Source organism: Heterodontus francisci, chromosome 1 (genome assembly GCF_036365525.1).
Source record: "Heterodontus francisci isolate sHetFra1 chromosome 1, sHetFra1.hap1, whole genome shotgun sequence".
Taxonomy (NCBI): domain Eukaryota; kingdom Metazoa; phylum Chordata; class Chondrichthyes; order Heterodontiformes; family Heterodontidae; genus Heterodontus; species Heterodontus francisci.
This window is the reverse complement of record NC_090371.1, coordinates 281,125,796-281,147,836: the sequence shown is the minus strand read 5'-3', so window position 1 is coordinate 281,147,836 and position 22,041 is coordinate 281,125,796. Positions and strand designations below refer to the sequence as shown.

The following is a 22,041-nucleotide window of genomic DNA, read 5'->3' as shown; positions in this document are numbered from 1 at the left end:
TTGACTGCGGCTTTTTCACACTTGCGGCTTATTCGTTGGGCCAGTGAGAGGAGGCACTGATGGCCCTCCAGCCTGCTGTTGGGAGGCTATCTCCCTCAAGGACTCAGCGGAGGGCCAGTTTGACATCCGGCAAAATGCCATCAGCATCAGAAAATGGCCCCTAATTGGGGCCTTAATTGACGTAACTGGCTTCCTGCTTCCGTCGAGTGAGTTGCCGATTCATTTGGCAGCCCGCCCCTGGGAAACTCGTCCAAAGGCAGGATAGCACGGGGAACTGTCCCGACAGCATTCCAGTTATTTCTGGCCTCCCCCTCCCCCGCCCCCCCATCCCGCGCAAACCCTCCTCCATGAGGCCAGTAAAATTCCAGCCAATATTTCAGGTCAATGACCTTTTGTCAGATGTAACAGGTTTTAAGCAGGTACAGAGGCAGGGAAAGAGGGTGGAGGAGGGGAGGAACAAAGGGAAGGTCTGTGATAGGGCGGAGAGCAGGAGGTTTTAAATGACAAAAATGGATGGCAATGGGACAATTAGAGAAACAAGCGATAGGTCCAGAGGAGTGGTTAATGGCAACAGCAGAACCATTACCAACACCTGCTGACTGAGCAAATGGGAGAAATGGTCACGGTCGGAAATTGTTGAACTCAGCATTGAGACCAGCATTGAGGCAACAAAGTTTCACCAGACTTGTTCCTGGGACGGCAGGACTGTCCTATGAAGAGAGATTGGGGAAACTGGGGCTGTATTCTCTAGCGTTTTGAAGAATGAGAGGTGATCTCATTGAAACCTACAAAATACATAAAGGGATAGACAGGGTAGATGCAGCTAAGATGTTTCCCCTGGTTGGGGAGCCTAGAACCAGGGGACACGATTTCAAAGTAAGGGGGAGGCCACTTAGGGCAGAGATGAGGAGAAATTTCTTCACTCAGAGGGTTGTGAATCTTTGGAATTCTCTACCCCAGAGGGCTGTGGAAGCTCAGTCATTGAGTATGTTTAAATCAGAGATTGACAGATTTCTAAATACAAATGACATAAAGGGGTATGGGGATAGTGTGGGGAAAAAGGCATTGAAGTGGATGATCAGCCATGATCATATTGAATGGTGGGGCATGCTCGATGGGCTGAATGGCCTACTCCTGCTCCTATGTTCCTATAAAGTGCCTAATCGAAAGGTGTGTTGCTGTTCCTGGAGCATCCATTGGATAACTTTGTTTTTCATGGGGTTGATAATAATACAGTAAATCCTTCAGACAGAAGAATGATCTCGGGGCTAGTGAACCATAGAAACAGTGGCCCTTTCTGAACCCATATTTCAGGAATTTAAACAGTGAAGTGGTCACAGCACATAAGAACTTTCTCTGCAGCACTCTATGTTAAACAGATAAAATCAAACTCATTGTTCCAGCCATTTCATATCAGCACACAGTATAAATGAAATGTCAGTCTGCTGCTCTAACGTTAGTCTGAAATGAGCAAAATCTTTGCAAGAGAAAAAGCGGCGCGTTAAATACAAAAGCCTCAAAAGATGTTTGAGCTCTGATAGGCCAGGGTGAGTGGAGGTTACTGAGAGGATACTGGTCCTTTAAGGTCTGTAGAAAAGGGGCAAGAACTGGTCTGTGTGATTCATACCGTCTGGTTCCTGTGCTATTACAGAAAATAAATCAGCCAGCAAGATCTCAGCACAGCTGTAGCTGCCCTTTTCATTCCTATAAATCTCTTAAGCCAGGAAGAAATTAGTGCAGTTCAGTACATTGATCTTGCAAGGTTAATGTTAAATTGGCAACAAAAGTTATTACTGGCCAATGAGATAGTTCAAAGAAGTTTTCAGTGCTGGTCATTGTTACCTCTTACAGTGCATTATCTGATGACATGATGTAATTATACTGTTTTGCTGCTTTCATATTCAGTCTATTAATCTAATGGGTAAATGCCCCATTCTCTTAGTACTAAGCATTCACTGAAGTGTCTACAACTAATGCAGCCAAAATTATTTATGTGCACATGCAATGCTTTCCTCAGTCTTTCATCAAGAGGGGTTCTTTATTTCTTCAGCTAATCAAAACGCAATAACTCACGCAGTGTTTGCCAAATCCCAGGAGTGTATAAATCAAGGTGTACTTTGTGTGCACTTCTAACAGAGCCTATAGTGCTACTATTGTAGAAATGTTGACTGCACCTTTATAAAAACGATCAGATGTTAATCAGGTTTTGTTACAAAGGCATTTTATTGGAGTATTCTTTTAATACCACTAAGTAATGTTAGGTATTACATAGAATTTACAGCACAGAAATAGGCCATTCGATCCAATCTGTCTATGCCGGTGTATATGCTTCACGTGAGCTCCATCTCATCCTATCAACATATCCTTCTATTCCTTTCTCCATCATGTGTTTATCCAGCTTCCCCTTAAATAAATCTTTGCTATTCACCTCAACTACTCTGTGTGGTAGTGAGTTCCACATTCTCACCACTCTGGGTAAAGAGATTTCTCCTGAATTCCCTACTGGATTTATTCGTGACTATCTTATATTTATGCCCCCTAGTTTTGGACCAGTGGAAACAGCTCTATGTCTACCCTATCAAACCCCTTCATAAATGTAAAGAACTCCATTAGGTAAAAGCTTTTAAACTGTTCCTCAGGCTTTCTGAAGGAGCTAGCCACTATTCCATAGTTTCTTAATTCCAGAGCTGAAAATAAAGTTATAGCTTGATTAAAAAAATGAAAATTTTTGATGTCCCTTTTTGAACAAACATGTGGCCATAAGTCACATAGATAAACATAAGTGAAATGATAGAAAGACTGTATTTCCCTTTCTTTCTGCTCAGCGTGCAAAATTATTATGTGCGCTCCAAAAGTTTGTTACCATGTGTTGAAAACATTAGGCTCATAGGGGAAAATTGGTGCGATCTCTTTAATATTGTGCCTCTACCTCTATCAGTAGACTCTGTCAAAGAGCAGAGATCACAGGAGGTGGAGTGGCCCAGGTGCCCTGAAGGTTTAGTGGGAACAGGATCTGCCTTTGGCCGACTGAGAAAGAGACTATTTGAGGACCAGGACCTTAAACCTGGGACAATGTTCATGGTTTACCAGGCAGCAGTGATCCCTGCACTCCATATGCTTCAGAGACTTGGAAAATCTATAGCAAGCATCTCAAGGCACTGCAAAAATATCATCAATGCTGTCTCTGCAAAATCCTTCACATTTGTTACCCAGAGAGTGGTAGTGAGTTCCATATTCTCACCACTCTCTGGGTAAAGAAGTTTCTCCGGAATGCTTTATTGGATTTATTAGTGACTTTCTTATATTTATGCAAGCTAATGCATAAAGTTTCTTTAAATAAGCAGTTCACCGACAGGCTGTGAAATACTTAACTTCCTTAGTTGTTACAACTGCTAAGTATCTCGGCTGCTGCTTCCTCCCAGCTATATTTGACGATGCCTTTTGGTAAAGATCACGAAACCCTTTCAGAAATTTTGGAACCATCTGAAATTTATTGGAGTTTGAATAGGTTTACATCACTTGTTCAATCTAAGAGTGACTGGAGTGCCAGTCACTAAGGAGAGAGAGTAAAAACATTTTCATTTGTATTAAAAATGTAAACAGCCCATTTACAAAGTCAAGTAATTGCTCAATATAGTTAATGATGGCAACTACCATTCTACAACTATCACTTTATATCTGCTAGAGTAATCATTGGAGTTAAAAAAGATATATATATATATATATATATATATAGTCCAGAGTCCAGATCGAGTCGGTTCATGTTGGGCAGGCACACACGGTAAGTGCTCTGCTGGTAAGTATTAAAAATAAAAAAAACTTACCTGAGCTGGGAGGCCGGGACAAAACTGAGTCTGCGCAGTGAGTGAGTGACGTCACTATGACATCTCGCGCATGCGCTGCAGCTTCTTGCAGGTTCGATGTCAGGAAGGTAAGTAAACAGATGCTCGGGTCGGGCCGAGCAGTGGCGGGTTTGGGTCGGGTCGGGCTCAGGGCGAAATCGGAGGGACTCGGGCCAGGTTGGGCTCGGGCCTGCTGTGGGTTGGTCGGGTTCTTTTTCCCGACCTAAAGCAGGCCTCTACCTTAAATCTGTGCCCTCTCGTTCTTGATCCTTTCACGAGTGGGAACAGTTTCTCCCTATCTACTCTGTCAAGACTCCTCATGATTTGAATACTTCTATCAAATATCCTCTCAGCCTTCTCTTCTCCAAGGAAAAGAGTCCCAACTTCTCCAATCTATCTGCGTAAATGTAGTTCCTCATCCCTGGAACCATTCTCGTGAATCTTTTCTGCACTCTCTCCAGTGCTGGTGCCCAGAACTGGATGCAATACTCCAGCTGAGGCCGAATTAGTGTCTTATATAAGTTCAACCTAACCTACTTGCCTCTATTATCAAAGCTGAGGATACTGTATGCTTTATTGACCACGCTGTCAACCTATCCTGCCACTTGCAATGACTTATGCACATATACGTCCAGGTCCCTCTGTTCCTACACCCCCTTGAGAGTTGTACCCTTTACTCTATATTGTCTCTCCATGATCTTCCTATAAAAATGAATCACTTCACATTTCATCGCATTGAACATCATCTGCCACTTGCTCGCCCATTCCACCAGCTTGTCTATGTCCTTTTGAAAGTCTACATTATCCTCCTCACAGTTCACAATGCTTTCAATTTTTTTATCATCTGTAAATTTTTAATTTGTGCCCTCTACACCAAGGTTTAAGTCATTAATATATATCAGAAGAGCCAGGTTCCCAACACTGATCCCTGGGGAACTCCATACGAACCTTCCTCCAGCCTGAAAAACATCCATTAACCAGTACTCTTTGTTTCCTGTCACTCAGCCAACTCCATATCCATGTTGCTACCATCCCTTTTATTCCACGAGCTATAACTTTGCTCACAGGTCTACTGTGTGGCACTTTATCAAATGCTTTTTGGAAGTCCGTGTACACCACATCAACTGCATTGCCCTCATCAACCCTCTGTTACCCCTTCAAAAAACTCCAACAAGTCAGTTAAACACAATTTTCCCATAACAAATCCATGTTGACTTTCCTTAATTAACCTGCATTTGTCCCAAATTATTATTCCTAGAAGTTTCCCCACCACCGAAGTTAAACTGACCGGCCTGTAGTTGCTAAGCTTATCTTTACATCCTTTTTTGAACAAGGGTGTAACATTTGCAATTCTCCAGTCCTCTGGCACCACCCCTGAGTCTAAGGAAGACTGGAAAATTATGGCCAGTGCCTCTGCAATTTCCACTCTCCCTTCCCACAGTTTTCTTGGATGCATCTCATCCGATCCTGGAGCTTTATCAAGTTTAAATATAGACAGCCTATCTAATACATCCTCCTTATCAAATTTAAATCTTCTAGTGTATTAATTACCTCCTCTTTCACTGGCCTGGGTAGTATCTGTGTAGCTTTTTTTTTTTTCTTTTTTTTTTGCGAGGAGCAGCCTTGACAGAACGGGGTGCGGAGCGGACTTTCAGCTGAGCGGTCAATTTCACCTTGACAGAACGGGGTGCGGAGCGGACTTTCAGCTGAGCGGTCAATTTCAGTAAGTTACAAGTTAATCCCTTTTTTGTTTCGGAGGACCGGGGACTGCTGGGTAGGGGAAAACTATTTATTTGGGCAGTTTTAAAATCTTTGTCTTTTGCGAGGAGCAGCCTTGACAGAACGGGGTGCGGAGCGGACTTTCAGCTGAGCGGTCAATTTCAGTAAGTTACAAGTTAATCCCTTTTTTGTTTCGGAGGACCGGGGACTGCTGGGTAGGGGAAAACTATTTATTTGGGCAGTGGCAGTACCCGAGACACTACACGTGTAGTGTCTCCCACCCACCCTCCTCCTCTAACCAAAAAAAAAGGACTCTAGTGTGTTGATAAGGTAAGCTTTTTATTTAAAAAGTTCAGTCCGTCGGATTGCTAAGCGAACAAGTTTTGACTTTTTTTTTCGTTTGGTTTTTCAGTAGATTTATTGGGAATCTAGAATAGTGGGAATGGAGGTAAAGGCAGTTGTATGTTCCTCCTGCAGAATGTGGGAGGTAGGGGTCGCCAAGAGTGTCCCTGCTGACTGCATCTGCGGGAAGTGCACCCAACTCCAGCTCCTCGCAGACCGCGTTAGGGAACTGGAGCTGGAGCTGGATGAACTTCGGATCATTCGGGAGGCGGAGGGGATTATTGACAGGAGTTATAGGGAGGCAGTCACACCTCAGGTAAAAGAAGTAGGTAGATGGGTTACCGTCAGGGGAAGGAAAGGGAACCAGCAGGCAGTGCAGGGATCCCCTGTGGCCGTTTCCCTCAACAACAGGTATACCGTTTTGGATACTGTTGGGGGGGACGACTTACCAGGGGTAAGCAATGGGGTGCAGGTCTCTGGCACAGAGTCTGTCCCAGTTGCTCAGAAGGGAAAAGGGAAGAGGAGCAGAGCATTAGTCATTGGGGACTCCATAGTTAGGGGAACAGATAGGAGGTTCTGTGGGAACGAGAGAGACTCACGGTTGGTGTGTTGCCTCCCAGGTGCCAGGGTACGTGATGTCTCCGATCGTGTTTTTGGGATCCTTAAGGGGGAGGGGGAGCACCCCCAAGTCGTGGTCCACATAGGCACCAACGACATAGGTAGGAAGGGAGATGGGGATTTAAGGCAGAAATTCAGGGAGCTAGGGTGGAAGCTTAGAGCGAGAACAACCAGAGTTGTTATCTCTGGGTTGTTGCCTGTGCCACGTGCTAGCGAAGAGAGGAATAGGGAGAGAGAGGAGTTGAACACGTGGCTGCAGGGATGGTGTAGGAGGGAGGGTTTTGGTTTCCTGGATAATTGGGGCTCTTTCTGGGGTAGGTGGGACCTCTACAAACAGGATGGTCTTCACCTGAACCAGAGGGGTACCAATATCCTGGGGGGGAGATTTGTTAGTGCTCTTCGGGGGGGTTTAAACTAAATCAGCAGGGGAATGGGAACCTAAATTGTAGTTCCAGTGCACAGGCTGTTGAGAGTAGTGAGGTAGGGGATAAGGTTACAGGGACGCAAGAGGGCACTGGCAAGCAAGAACTTGGTTTAAAGTGTGTCTACTTCAACGCCAGGAGCATCCGGAATAAGGTGGGTGAGCTTGCAGCATGGGTTGGTACCTGGGATCCTGATGTTGTGGCCATTTCGGAGACATGGGTAGAGCAGGGGCAGGAATGGATGTTGCAGGTTCCGGGATTTAGATGTTTCAGAAAGAACAGAGAAGAGGGTAAAAGAGGGGGGGGTGTAGCATTGTTAATCAAGGAAAGTATTACAGCGGCAGAAAGGACGTTTGAGGACTCGTCTACTGAGGTAGTATGGGCCGAGGTTAGAAACAGGAGAGGAGAGGTCACCCTGTTGGGAGTTTTCTATAGACCTCCGAATAGTTCCAGAGATGTAGAGGAAAGGATAGCGAAGATGATTCTCGACAGGAGCGAGAGTAACAGGGTAGTGGTTATGGGGGACTTTAACTTTCCAAATATTGACTGGAAATACTATAGTTCGAGTACTTTAGATGGGTCTGTTTTTGTCCAGTGTGTGCAGGAGGGTTTTCTGACACAGTATGTGGACAGGCCAACCAGGGGCGATGCCACATTGGATTTGGTACTGGGTAATGAACCCGGCCAGGTGTTCGATTTAGATGTAGGTGAGCACTTTGGCGATAGTGATCACAATTCGGTTAGGTTTACCTTAGCGATGGGCAGGGACAGGTATATACCGCAGGGCAAAAATTATAGCTGGGGGAAAGGAAATTATGACGCGATTAGGCAAGATTTAGGATGTGTAGGATGGGGAAGGAAACTGCAGGGGATGGGCACAAACGAAATGTGGAGCTTATTCAAGGAGCAGCTAATGCGTGTCCTTGATAAGTATGTACCTGTCAGGCAGGGAGGAAGTTGTCGAGCGAGGGAGCCGTGGTTTACTCAAGAAGTTGAAGCGCTTGTCAAGAGGAAGAGGGCGGCTTATGTTAGGATGAGACGTGAAGGCTCAGTTAGGGCGCTTGAGAGTTACAAGCTAGCCAGGAAGGATCTAAAGGGAGGGCTAAGAAGAGCAAGGAGAGGACACGAGAAGTCATTGGCGGATAGGATCAAAGAAAACCCTAAGGCTTTCTATAGGTATATCAGGAATAAACGAATGATAAGAGTTAGAACAGGGCCAATCAAGGATAGTAGTGGGAAGTTGTGTGCGGAATCAGAGGAGATAGGGGAAGCGTTAAATGAATATTTTTCGTCAGTATTTACAGTAGAAAAAGAAAATGTTGCCGAGGAGATTACTGAGATACAGCCTACTAGGCTAGATGGGATTGAGATTCACAAGGAGGAGGTGTTAGCAATTTTGGAAAGAGTGAAAATAGATAAGTCCCCCGGGCCAGATGGGATTTATCCTAGGATTCTCTGGGAAGCCAGGGAGGAGATTGCAGAGCCGTTGTTGTTGATCTTTAAGTCGTCATTGTCGACAGGAGTAGTGCCGGAGGACTGGAGGATAGCAAATGTTGTCCCCTTGTTCAAGAAGGGGAGTAGAGACAGCCCTGGTAATTATAGACCTGTGAGCCTTACTTCGGTTGTGGGTAAAATGTTGGAAAAGGTTATAAGAGACAGGATTTATAATCATCTTGAAAAGAATAAGTTCATTTGCGATAGTCAGCACGGTTTTGTGAAAGGTAGGTCGTGCCTCACAAACCTTATTGAGTTTTTCGAGAAGGTGACCAAACAGGTGGATGAGGGTAAAGCCGTGGATGTGGTGTATATGGATTTCAGTAAGGCGTTTGATAAGGTTCCCCACGGTAGGCTATTGCAGAAAATACGGAAGTATGGGGTTGAAGGTGATTTAGAGCTTTGGATCAGAAATTGGCTAGCTGAAAGAAGACAGAGGGTGGTGGTTGATGGCAAATGTTCATCCTGGAGTTTAGTTACAAGTGGTGTACCGCAAGGTTCTGTTTTGGGGCCACTGCTGTTTGTCATTTTTATAAACGACCTGGATGAGGGTGTAGAAGGGTGGGTTAGTAAATTTGCGGATGACACGAAGGTCGGTGGAGTTGTGGATAGTGTCGAAGGGTGTTGTAGGGTACAGAGGGACATAGATAGGCTGCAGAGCTGGGCTGAGAGATGGCAAATGGAGTTTAATGCGGAGAAGTGTGAGGTGATTCACTTTGGAAGGAGTAACAGCAATGCAGAGTACTGGGCTAATGGGAAGATTCTTGGTAGTGTAGATGAGCAGAGAGATCTTGGTATCCAGGTACATAAATCCCTGAAAGTTGCTACCCAGGTTAATAGGGCTGTTAAGAAGGCATATGGTGTGTTAGCCTTTATTAGTAGGGGGATCGAGTTTCGGAGCCACGGGGTCATGATGCAGCTGTACAAAACTCTGGTGAGGCCGCACCTGGAGTATTGCGTGCAGTTCTGGTCACCGCATTATAGGAAGGATGTCGAAGCTTTGGAAAGGGTGCAGAGGAGATTTACTAGGATGTTGCCTGGTATGGAAGGAAGGTCTTACGAGGAAAGGCTGAGGGACTTGGGGTTGTTTTCGTTAGAGAGAAGGAGGAGGAGAGGTGACTTAATAGAGACATACAAGATAATCAGAGGGTTAGATAGGGTGGATAGTGAGAGTCTTTTTCCTCGGATGAGGATGGCAAACACGAGGGGACATAGCTTTAAGTTGAGGGGTGAAAGATATAGGACAGATGTCAGAGGTAGTTTCTTTACGCAGAGAGTAGTAGGGGCGTGGAATGCCCTGCCTGCAACAGTAGTAGACTCGCCAACTTTAAGGGCATTTAAGTGGTCATTGGATAGACATATGGATGTAAATGGAATAGTGTAGGTCAGATGATCGGCGCAACATCGAGGGCCGAAGGGCCTGTACTGCGCTGTAATATTCTAATTCTAAAAAAAAATCTCCTTTCTTGGTAAAGACAGATGCAAACTATTCATTTAATACCTCAGCTATTCCCCCTGCCTCTATGCATAAATCCCCCTTTTGGTCCACAATCAGCACTCCTCCACCTTTTACCACCCTTTTACTATTTATATGTCTATCGAAGACTTTAGGATTCCCTTTAATGTTAGCTGCCAGTCTCTTTCCATACTCTTTCTTTGCTTCTCTTATCTGCTTTTTCACTTCCCCTCTGAACCTTCTATATTCAGCCTGGTTGTCCATTGTGTAATCTACCCGACATCTGTCATAAGCCCATTTTTTCTTCTTCATCTTCATCATCCTGTCTAACCCTTTTGTCATCCAGGGAGCTCTGGATTTAGCTTACCCTACCTTTCCCCTTCGAGGGAATATACCTTGACTGTGCCTGAACTATCTCTTCTTTGAAGGTAACCCATTGTTCAGTTACCATTTTTCCTTCCAACCTTTGATTCCAATTTATTTGGCACAGATCCATTCTTGCCCCGTTGAAGTTGCCTTTCCGCCAGTTAATTATTCTTACTCTGGATTGTTCTTTGTCCTTTCCCATAGCCAACCTAAACCTGATGACACAATGATCTCTGTCCCCTAAATGTTCTCCTACTGGTACTTAATCCACTTGGCTCACCTCATTCCCAAGAACCAGGTCCAGCAGTGCCTTCTTTCTCATTGGACATTGCTATAGAAAATTTTCCTGAACACACTCTAGGAACTCTTGCCCCTCTCTACCCTTTACATTACTACGATCCCAGTTTATATTTGGATAATTAAAGTCCCCCATTATAACTACTCTATAATTCTTGCACATTTCTGAAATTTCATTGAAAATTTGTTCCTCTACATTCTTTTCACTATATATATTTTTTATTTTTATTTTTACTTTGCTGCCTGTGTTCTTATTTGTACCAAGTTCTGTCCACCCATCACCCCTACATTGGCTCCTGGTCCAGCAACACTTTGTTTTTAAAATCCCCATCCTTGTTTTCAAATCCCTTGATGGCCTCGCCCCTTCCTATCTCTGTAATCTCCTCCAGCCCCACAACTCTCCGAGATATCTGCACACCTCCAATTCTAGCCTTTTAAACATCCCCGATATTCATCTCTTCACAATTGGTGGCCATGCCTTCAGGTGCCTAGGCCCTAGGCTCTGAAATTCCCTCCCTAAACCTCTCTGCCTCTCTCTCCTCCTTTAAGATGCTCCTTAAAACCTACCTCTTTGATCAAGCTTTTAGACATCTGACCTAATATTTCCATAATCAAAACAGAAAATGCTGGAAATACTCAGCAGGTCTGGCAGCGTCTGTGGAGAGAGAAACACAGCTAATGTTTCAGGTCTGATTTTTCATCAGAACGCATTTATAATATTTCCATATGTAGCTTGATATTACTTTTTGCTTTATAACACTCCTGTGAAGTGCCTTGGGATGTTTTATTATGTTAAAGCCATCATATAAATACAAGTTGTTGCATTGTGAGCATATAGAAATATATCTGTGTGCAAATATACACACACGAATGTGTATTTGTACAGGTCTGCATATAGATGTATATAAACATTAGAAAACCACTAAACTTTAGAACCATTCTCCCATAACCAGCGTGACTGATAAGGATTACATGCCGCTTAAAATTAGTATGTTACCTATCACGGAGCCCTGTGTGGGCTTTAATGAATCAATAACCGTCTTGACAAAGTAACAAGGGATTACATTGATAGTGACTTCTTTGAATTATTGAGAGGGTCTCAAATTCCAGAGCTAATGAGCGTTATATTAAAAAGAGCAAAAGGAGGAGGACAAAGGTGCCGTAAGAAAAAAAACAAGAACTGTGGTCATGTCTACCTTCAGGGTCAAGGATTTACAGAGTCAACTTCCTCCAAGGCATCCTAATCCTGTGTGTCAATCAAATAGCACACTGTTACCTTCTGATTTTATTGCTTTGCTCCTTGGGTTTAAAAGAGAAACTGCACTGCATGTAGGACATCTGAAAGAACAGATAGTCCCAGAGCAGGGGATTAAGAAGCTGATTTCTGCTGAAGTGAGACCACATGTCACAAATCCTTCTCGTGTCCAACATGCAGGTTTCAGAAGAGAAAGATTAGACACTAAAATTAACTGATATTAAATTTTCTATTTTAGAGAATTGGTTTTGTTTACTCAATTTGCTAATGATTAGCAAACGGAACTTGATTGTTAGCCAGTCATACTGAAAAGACTAAATATTAAATGTATGAAATTGTAAAATAGTAGAGCGTAGGGGAATGCCATTTGACCATCAACTCTTCTGCTCTTTCCCAATATGTCTGCAATGTTTTACTCCTTCAAGTGTTTATCCAATTCCCTACTATTGAATCTGTTTCCACCACCCTATCAGGCAGTGCATTCCAAATGCTAACCACTCGCGTAAAAAAATATTTTTTCTCACCTCCTCTCTGGTTACTGAATAATTTCCACCAATTATATATTGGTCAGACAAAAGCCATTGTCTTCAGTCTCCGCAACAAACTCTGTTCCCCAGCCACCAACTCTTGTCCTCTCCTTGGCAACTCTCTGAGGCTGAACAAGACTGCTCGCAACCTTGTTGTCATACTTGACCCTGAGATGAGCTTCTGACCACGTATCCATGCCATCGCTAAGACCACCTGTTTCCACCTCCATAACGTCACCAACTCCGCTCCTGCGTCAGCTCATCTGCTGTTGAAACCCTCATCCGTGCTTTTGTTATCTCTAGGCTTGACTATTCCAGCACACTCCAGGCTGGCTTCCTACATTCGACCCTCCGTAATGTTGACGTCATCCAAAACTCTTGCTGCCCATGTCCTTACTCGCACCAAGTCCCGTTCCCCTATTACCCCAGTGCTCGCTGACCTGCATTGGCTCCTGGTTAGGTAACGCCTCAATTTTAAAATTCTCATCCTTGTTTTCAAATCCCTCCATGGCTTCCCCCCTCCCTATCTCTGTAATCTCCTCCAGCCCATAACCCTCCATGACATCTGTGCTCCTGTAATTCTGGTCTCTTGAGCATCCCTGATTCTAATCGCTCCACCATCTCCTTGTATGGCTCAGTGTCAAATTTTGCTTTATAATGCTCCTGTGAAGTGACGCCGGGCATTTTAATACATTAAAGGAGCTTTATAAATGCAAGTTGCTATCGTTGTTGTTGGCAGCTAGTACTTGGGTCAAGGGATTGCTAATGGTGTTTTATTTCTCCCCTGTGATTCCTTGAATTAAGGTAAACAGTTGAAGAGGAGTGGAGTTTTTGAAGACAAAGAGAAACATACTGGCTCTCCACAGCTCTCAAAGAAAATATCTTAAAGCACTTGGCACGCGAGAGGTTCTTCGAAAAGAAACAGCTGTCTCACGTAAACTTTCAGCGTTGTCTTCATTTAACACAGATTGTTTCATCTGCTTTTCGATCATCTGACTGATCTATCAATTGACATGGACCAGTCAGATCCACAGTAAAGACACAAGAATGTATATTGGGACTGGATCTTTTTCATAATGCTATTAGTTAATCTTCCATGTCATTGTACAGGAGCAAAACTAATAAATAAATTGTGTCTCGCTCACTTAATGGTTGCTTTTCTGCATGTGTCATTTGCTAGTTTTCTCTGTCTTTCTTCCCACTCTTTCTGTCTATCCTGTCTTTGAATGCCACTGATACACTTTCTCTCATTGTCGTATCTGTGTATCTTTGTCAGACTTTTTCTCACTGTTCCTGCAGGTTTCTGCAGCATGTCTCTCACTCTCTTTGTGGACTTCTCAGCACTTTGACTCTCTCTCCTCTGTCTCCAATTCCATCTGCCTTTGCCTGTATCTTCTTTCTTCCAGCCCTAAACCCTCCAAGAGATCAGCGTTTGTCCAATTCTGTCTCCCTTCTGCATCCCCCATTTACCTCACCCCACCATTGTAGGCTGTGCCTGGGCCCTAAGCTCTGGAATTTCCTCCCTAAACCTCTCCACCTCTCTCTCCTTTAAGATGCTCCTTAAAACCTGTCTCTTTCACCAAGTTTTTGGTCACCTGTCCTAATATCTCTCTATGTGACTCTGTGCCAAATTTTGTCTAATAACGCTCTCGTGAAGTGTTTTGAGATGTTTTACTGCTTTAAGGATGCTACATAAATGCAAATTGTTGTGTTGATTACATTCCTGTGAAGTGCCTTGGAATGTTTTACTATGCTAAAGCCATTATCGCAGCCTCCAGACCGACATACAACCCTAATCAGGTTCCTGACCCTTGAATAGTAACAGAGGTTGTCTCATCTCACCTACCCAACGTCAAATTAATTTTCTAAATCCTTGCTAAGCGTCGCAGCAGTATAGAAACACTTGGGTTAAACGATAGATCAGGGATTCAGTCCCATCACCATCCCCTCAACGTCATCGCCCAATCCCATCTCAAAGTACCTGAGAATGGCCTCCTGTCCTGCCACCAGCTGAGACCCTGAAATGGGAAATTAATGCCCAATTACGGGCCTCATCCCTCCAACGCCACAATTATCCATGTGGCAGGCAGCCCTGTCACCGCAGGGGAAGCACGGCAGGAAAAACCATGCGGGCTGCTTTCCGGCTCCGATTTGGGGTTGGGGGCCTTTGTTAAAAGGTACTTAGTACCTGGATGAGGGATCTGGCGTCGGGAAGGGGAGGGGCCAATGAGAACCACCCCCTTCTCTTGTTACCGACCCCTCCCCTGCGACCCCCACCCCTCAACACCCCTTCTGCCCTGACCCACTGTGGCCTGGTCCAGCACCGCTCCTGGGCCTCGGGTAGGTGCTCCACCGGTAGCAGCCACCTCCTTCGTGGTGGCGCTGCTGAGTTGGACCTGCCAGCTTCTGATTGGCCAGCAGCGCTCAGAGGGCGGGATTTCCATCGCCGGGGTCCTTGATGCAGTGGAAAGCCTGCTGCTGTCCACTTAAGTGTCTAATTGGCACTAAATTCAGCAGGCCTCCCAAAGAAGAGGCGACACAGGGTTCATGGTGTTGCTTTTTCCAGCCGTCAAGAACCCCTGTTGCCCAGATAAAATTCCGTCCACTATGTTTCCGCTTGTGGGGAGAATCCATAAATAGGGGGCCATAGATAGAAGATAGTTACCAATAAATCCAATAGGGTATCTAGGAGGAACTTTTTTTACCAGAGGACATGGAGCTCATTATCACAGGGAGTGGTTGAGGTGAATAGCATAGATGTACTTAAGGGGAAGCTAGATAAGCACATGAGGGAGAAAGGAACAGCGGAATATGCTGATAGGGTGAGATAAAGTAGGGTGGGAGGAGGCTCCTGTGGGGCATAAACACTGGCACAGACCAGTTGGGCCGAAAGGCCTGTTTCTGTGCTGGAAATTTTATGCAAGTAGTGCCTGGAGCCGCAGTAATTTTATGGGACTATGAGAAACATTTGTGCTCCTCCTGACCCGACAAAAGTCATCCCATCTCCCCAAAACTGTTCTGCATTGTTCTTGGAGTAGTCTCCACAATTCCCAACTGGTCTGTGGCGGTGTTGATGCTCCACACGAGCCTCCTTCCACCCCATTTGTACCTGAAAAATTGCAAAGTCGGTGGGGTGGGGGGCGGGGGGAGGGGTCCCACAATCAGCCTAGGACCCCTCATGTATATTTGGAAGCAGTCCGTCATTACGTGGGTGTGGAACACGCATGTTCAGGGCTGTCTGAAAATTGCATCTGGTGGGCATTGGGCACACCCCCTCCCATCCCCTCGTTATCCACCGGCAGGCACTTGACAATTAGGTGAGAAATGGAGTCTATTCCCCCACATGTCAAGCCTGCATTTTGATTTCCTTTGTTTAAGTTTGGAGACAGAGTTGTGGAGTGGGGGGATCAGGGCGTAAAGGGGGGGGGGAGAGCCAGGGGTCCATCCTGATTCTTGTCTTGATGCTTCCTTTTAATTAACCTGCAGAGAGTGATGTGCCAGGGCATGGTGATAGGGGGAGGGGAGGGTGCTGGGGTGAAGGGTGACTCACATTGGGACTGGGGTCTGAATTTTCATTCAGGGGTTGAGAATCCAACTCGGGGGCTTTGCTTCACGCCCCGATCCCACACGGCATGTTATAGACATGCCCACCGCTATTTTCAAATTTGGAACCATTTAAAAGTCAGGGAGTGAACTCACCGTCCAATCAGAGATGGCAGGTGAGCTCCCGAGGCTGGGGGACCAATGGGAGTCCCTCCAGCACTTGCAGATTGGCAGTCCTGCCAGCTGAGGTGGGAGCTGCTGATCTGAAGATAGAGGGAGAAGGCCTGCTTTTGGATTTTTCAAACAGCCACAGTGGGACAGGACAGTCAGAGGCTGCAACTGTGGTCTGGTGGCCATTACGAATGTATTGGGGGGATCCCTTGCATGCAGAATCGGTGCCACCCCCACTTTCTGCCTTGAGCGCATCAGATTTGTCTGGTGGACTACCCACATTGCCCTTACTTAAATTAATTTGCAGATAATTGGCTACCCATTGCTTGTTGGTGGGCATCTGATCCAGCCCCGACCCAGCAAGTTTGAAAATGGCTCAGGTTCGGGATTGTGGTGGGGAACCAGCACCACGGCCAGCAGCACCAAATTGACGCAATCCGGACCCTGACCTCGATTGAAAATTCAGCCCTAACAGTCAGGCTGAGAAGGAATAATACGGGGCTTCCTGGGTTTGGAAGGGAACAGGGAACAACATGGTGCTCCTTGGGTTTGGAAGGGAGCAGGGAACAATGCAGTGCTCCCTGGGTTTGGAAGGAACAGGGAACAACATGGTGCTCCTTGGGTTTGGAAGGGAGCAGGGAACAATGCAGTGCTCCTTGGGTTTGGAAGGCAACAGGCGTTTGAGGCCATGAACAAGCAGGTGGTCTGAGAACTGGAATGGGTGAGAACGGAGGCTGGGAGAGAACATCTTCATATTATATAACATATAGTTCTGGTCTCCATCATACAAAAAGGATATAGGAGCAGCAGGGAAAGTGTAAAAAAAGATTTGCAAGGATGATACATGGGATAGGAGGTAATATACTGGCATGGATTAAGGATTGGTTAACAGACAGAAGGCAGAGAGTAGGAATAAATGGGTAATTTTCGTGTTGGCAGGCTGTGACTAGTGGGGTACCGCATGGATCAGTACTTGGGCCCCAGCTGTTCACAATATATATCAATGATTTGGATGTGGGGATTAAATGTAATATTTCCAAGTTCGCGGATGACACAAAACTAGGTGGGAATGTGTGCTGTGTGGAAGATGCAAAGCGGCTTCAAGGGGATTTGGACAGACTTACTGAGTGGGCAAGAACATGCAGATGGAATATAATGTGGAAAAATTGAAGGAACAGATGTGCAGAGTATTTCTTAAATGGTAAGAGATTAGAAAGTGTAGATGTACAAAGGGACCAGGATGCCCTTGTCAATAAGTCACTGAAAGCTAACATGCAGGTGCAGCAAGCAATTAGGAAGGCTAATGGTGTGTTCGCCTTTATTGCAAGAGGATTTGAGTACAGGAGTCTTGCTTCAATTGTATAGAACCTTGGTTAGACCGCACTTGGAGTACTGTGTGCAGTTTTGGTCCCCTTACCTGAGGAAGGATATTATTGCCATAGAGGGAGTGCAACGAAGATTCACCAGACTTGTTCCCAGGATGGCAGGACTGTCCTATGAAGAGAGATTGAGTAAACTGGGCCCGTATTCTCTAGTGTTTTGAAGAATGAGAGGTGATCTCATTGAAACCTACAAAATACTTAAAGGGATAGACAGGGTAGATGCAGATAAGATGTTTCCCCTGGTTGGGGAGTCTAAAAGCAAGGGACGCAATTTCAAAATAAGGAGGAAGCCACTTAGGACAGAGATAAGGAGAAATTTCTTTACTCAGAGGGTTGTGAATCTTTGGAATTCTCTAGCCCAGAGGGCTGTGGAAGCTCAGTCATTGAATAGGTTTAAAGCAGAGATTGACAGATTTCTAAATACAAATGGCATAAGGAGATATGAGGATAATGTGGGGAAAAAGGCATTAAAGTGGATGATCAGCAATGACCATATTGAATGGTGGGGCAGGCTCGATGGGCTGAATGGCTGTCCCTATGTTCCTATACCAGAACTGAGAGGTTATAACTATCAGGAAAGGCTGAGCAGCTGGGCTCCTTTTTCTAAGAAAGAGAAAGCTGCAAGGTGATCTAACAGAGGTCTTCAACATTATGGAAGGGTTTGATAGGATAGACATAGGGAAGATGTTTCTACTTATGTAAAACCAATGGCCATAAATATAAGATAGTCACTAATAAATCCGATAGGGAATTCAGGACAAACTTCTTTACCAAAAAGAGTGGTGAGAATGGGGAACTCACTACCACTGGGAATGGTTGAGGTGAATTGAATCAGTACATTTAAGAGGAAGCTAGATAAACACATGAGGGAGAAAGGAATCGAAGGATATGTTGATAGGGTGAAATGAAGAGGGGTGGGAGGAGGCTCGTGTGGAGCATAAACACCAGCATGAACCAGTTGGGCCGAATGGCCTGTTTCTGTGTAATACATGCTGAAATTTAATATATTTCTAAAGGAAGTTACAACACAAAAATAATCAATTTTAATATACATATAAACATAAATAATTCTATAAGAAATCAATTCAAGTTCATACTGAATGAGTTGGGCAGCTTTAGAATTCATCCCAGTCTTCAGATTCCAAGCTGAATCACTGTAAGTGGGGAGGAGGAGGAGGGGAAATCTACCTGACAGAATGTTAAATATGCTATTTAAACACTTCAATCACCTGAATTAGAAATTAATGAAATCCTGATGATTTTATGCTTCTGCGGTGAGTATGGGAAGAAGGTGCAGAGTTATTTTTCATCAATAAATTGATCTGGTGCATTGGTTTCCTGGCCTAATGGTGAAAAGCTATTTTCTTGTCAGTTGCCTCATGCTGTAAGTTGCAAGTTGGTTCCAAATATTTAAGTAACAGTGTATGTATGGAGCACATCACTTCCTCTTTGCTGTAACACATTGATCTGTTGTGCAATCAATAAACACGACGTTGAATAAAATCCTGGATCACTTTTCATTACTTTTACAAAGTCACCCGATTGTTTATATTGCCTTTTCTTAATTTAAACAATTAGGAGTCACTAATTTCCCCAGTGACATCTAATAAAAGCAAGCAAAAAGGGCACAACTAATAGAAGTCTAACTCATTAAAAAAAAACACAAAGGGAACTTATCAACTTAAATAAATTAAAAGATCCCATGGCACTATTTTGAAAAAAGAACAGAGGAGTTACCCTTTGGTCCTGGGCCTGGCCAATATTTATCTCTTAATCAACATCACTAAAAAAAATTATCTGGTCTTTATCACATTGCTGTTTGTGGGATCTTGCTGTGCACAAATTGGCTGCTGTGTTTCCTGAATTACAACAGTGACTACACTTCAAAAAGTACTTCATTGGTTGTTTCTGTACTTTGGGACATTCTGAGATTGTGAAAGGTGCTAAATAAATGCAAGGTCTGCCTTTTTCTTACTACGCACTCCAGTTCCTTGTGGAATCGTGGAAGGCCTCAAGTGTAATTGGTGGACACCGCACACTCCTTCTCCAGGGCCACCTGGGCACGGACAAGACTGTGGAGGAGAGGCGAGTGATCAGATATTTGTTGCTGCTCTAATTTGAATTTTCAGCTCCTGTAATACCAGCTCTACACTTGACTGAACCTGTCTTTGCAATCTTTATAATCGCCCCCATCACCTGGTGCTCTGCTGCATTCCCTGACATCCAGCTCCTTCTGGATGTAACTGCATGTTCTCTTACCAAACTCTACCAAGCTGTGATTTTATTTTTCTTTCCAGTTAAATGAGATGACAGAGCCTGCCTGAATGTGCAAACAGTGATTCCTGAGAACCCACCCCCCACCATCTACATCATTGTTCTGTTAAGTCATTAAGTGTGGCCAGTTCTGAACACTGAGCCAATGACGTGCTCAATAGAACAATTTTTCATCATTTAGCCCAAACCTACAATTTTCCACTCCATGCTGAATCAGAAACTGGCCCCAGCAATGCTTCAGCTGAGCCTGAGGTTGCCAACCCCTCCAGGATTGCCCTGGAGTCTCAAGGAATTAAAGGTTAATCTTCAGGGCACTGTTGAGAGTAAAACCCAGGAGGAAAAATCATGGCTCATTGAAAAAAAAGTTATGTATTTTCTTATCCATTTTCTTTTAACACTTGTTTGTTAGTTCTTAAAATATTGGAGAGAGGGAAAAATATTTGACTGGGCAGGGTAATTGGAGATCATGCAATGAACCCTCCAGGAATATATCCACCCAGAACTGGCAACTCTAGCTAAGGCAGTAATTGACTTGTTAAATGGTAATTTGTTCCCTAAGGACGTAAAGATGAAGGAATTTTTTTTTATTCATTTAAGGGATATGGGTGGTGCTGATAAAATCAGCATTTACAGACCATCCCTAATGCTGATAAGCTGCCTTCTTCAGTACAACTGTGTGGCTTGCTAGGCCATTTCAGAGGGCAGCTAAGAGCCAACAGTGGGGCTGGAGTCACATATAAGACAGGCCGGGTAAGGACAGCAAGGTTCCTTCTCGTAAGGACATTATTTGGGAACCAAAAATCCAGTAGTTTCACAGTCACCATTACTGATACTAGCTTTTTATTCCAGTTTTTTTTTAATTAATTGAATTTAAATTCCCCAGCTGTCATGGTGGGATTTGAACTCATGTCTCCAGATCATTAATCTAGGGTATTATCTATTATGTTTAGTTGCTGTGTTTTTATAGTTTATAATCACACCTTCATGATTCTCTAGAACCACATCCACAGTCCCAGACTATTTTCGACCTTTAATTTTTTTTTTTCTGTGAGGATAGATTTCATTTTCCTAACTCAACAATCTAAAAGGTGGAATTATCTGTGTTGCTCCTTTTCACAATGGCAATGAATAAATCAAGGAATGGAAGTGGAAAGATGAAAGCACAGCAAGCAAATGAGACGTGAAAATAAAGTAAAATCTAAAGCAAAGTGATTGACTGTTGACTGTTCTCCTGATGCACTTTCATGTACGGGTTTATAAAAGAAAATGGTAAAAGGCTGGCAGGAAAAAAATTGTTTTGGATACAGGAAAACAACCCCCGTCCATTAGGAGCTGATTTGGAGTCCAATCTCTTAATTTTAAAGATTCCATTCTCATCATTTTGACGATTTCAATCTTTACATTTTGAGGAATTCCTTCTCTTAATTTTGAAGATTCCAGCATTTTCTGTTTTTACTCTCCTTAACCTTCTCTGCTCTAAGGAGAACAACCCCAGTTTCTCTACTCTGTCCAGGTTAACTGAAGTCTTTCATCCTTGGTGCCATTCTAGTAAATCTCCTCTGCATCCTCTCCTAAATCATCTAAATCCAGAAATACAAATTGTTTGTCCAGTACCAATAGCATCGAGGTTATGGTACTGGACTATCTACCTCACATAGGGTGTGATGCAGTGAGCACAGTTCAAAGTTTCAGGACATTTCTTCCTTGCAAACAAGCAAAAATAATAGAACTATATAACCTTCCCTGAATGAACAGCTGACAGGATAGTCTCCAGTATGATTGGACGGAAAAATATCCAGGAATAAGACCAGGTGCGGTAACTTTATGGATATTTTTGCAAGAAAACCTTTACAACTACACCGACAATTGTTGCCATAGCAACTCAAACCAGATCACGGCAAAGTCACATAGACTTATTTAAAAGGACAGCATCTGTTATTTTTTTCTTGTAAAGAATGCATAAAGAGATGTACAGAGTCAATGAAAGTGTGTTCAGAGAGTGAGCAAGAAAGGGGCAGAAAAGTGGAAGGGCAACCAGAGATAGAGAGAAACAATCAGCCAACAGCAGATGGAAAAGACGTAAGGTTACCAACTCTTCAGGAGTGCTCTGGAATCTCTGGGACACTGCTGTGAGAAAAATCATAGGGCAATAAAAAATTATTTGAGCATATTGACTATTATTTCTAAAAATATGTGAGAAGAGACAAAAGGGCTGTTTGACTGACAGTCAAAAATCATCCAATTGGGTTATCAAGCCTTTTCTTTTTGCTTTCCGATTGGCCTGGGAAGGCAGGGCACCATGAGGACGGACATGTCAGGTGGCCAATGGCGGG

General features: G+C 44.0%; 1 protein-coding gene across 1 annotated transcript in view; it reads left to right on the top strand.

Moving 5' to 3' along the window:
* The window catches only part of stpg2 (sperm-tail PG-rich repeat containing 2), a 343,238-nt gene extending 328,593 nt beyond the window's left edge, over nucleotides 1-14,645 (top strand). The window contains exon 15 of the mRNA XM_068046189.1: nucleotides 13,143-14,645. The gene's annotated coding sequence lies outside the window, so the exon portion shown is untranslated. The remainder of the gene's footprint in view (nucleotides 1-13,142) is intronic.
* Nucleotides 14,646-22,041: the final 7,396 nt, after the last annotated feature.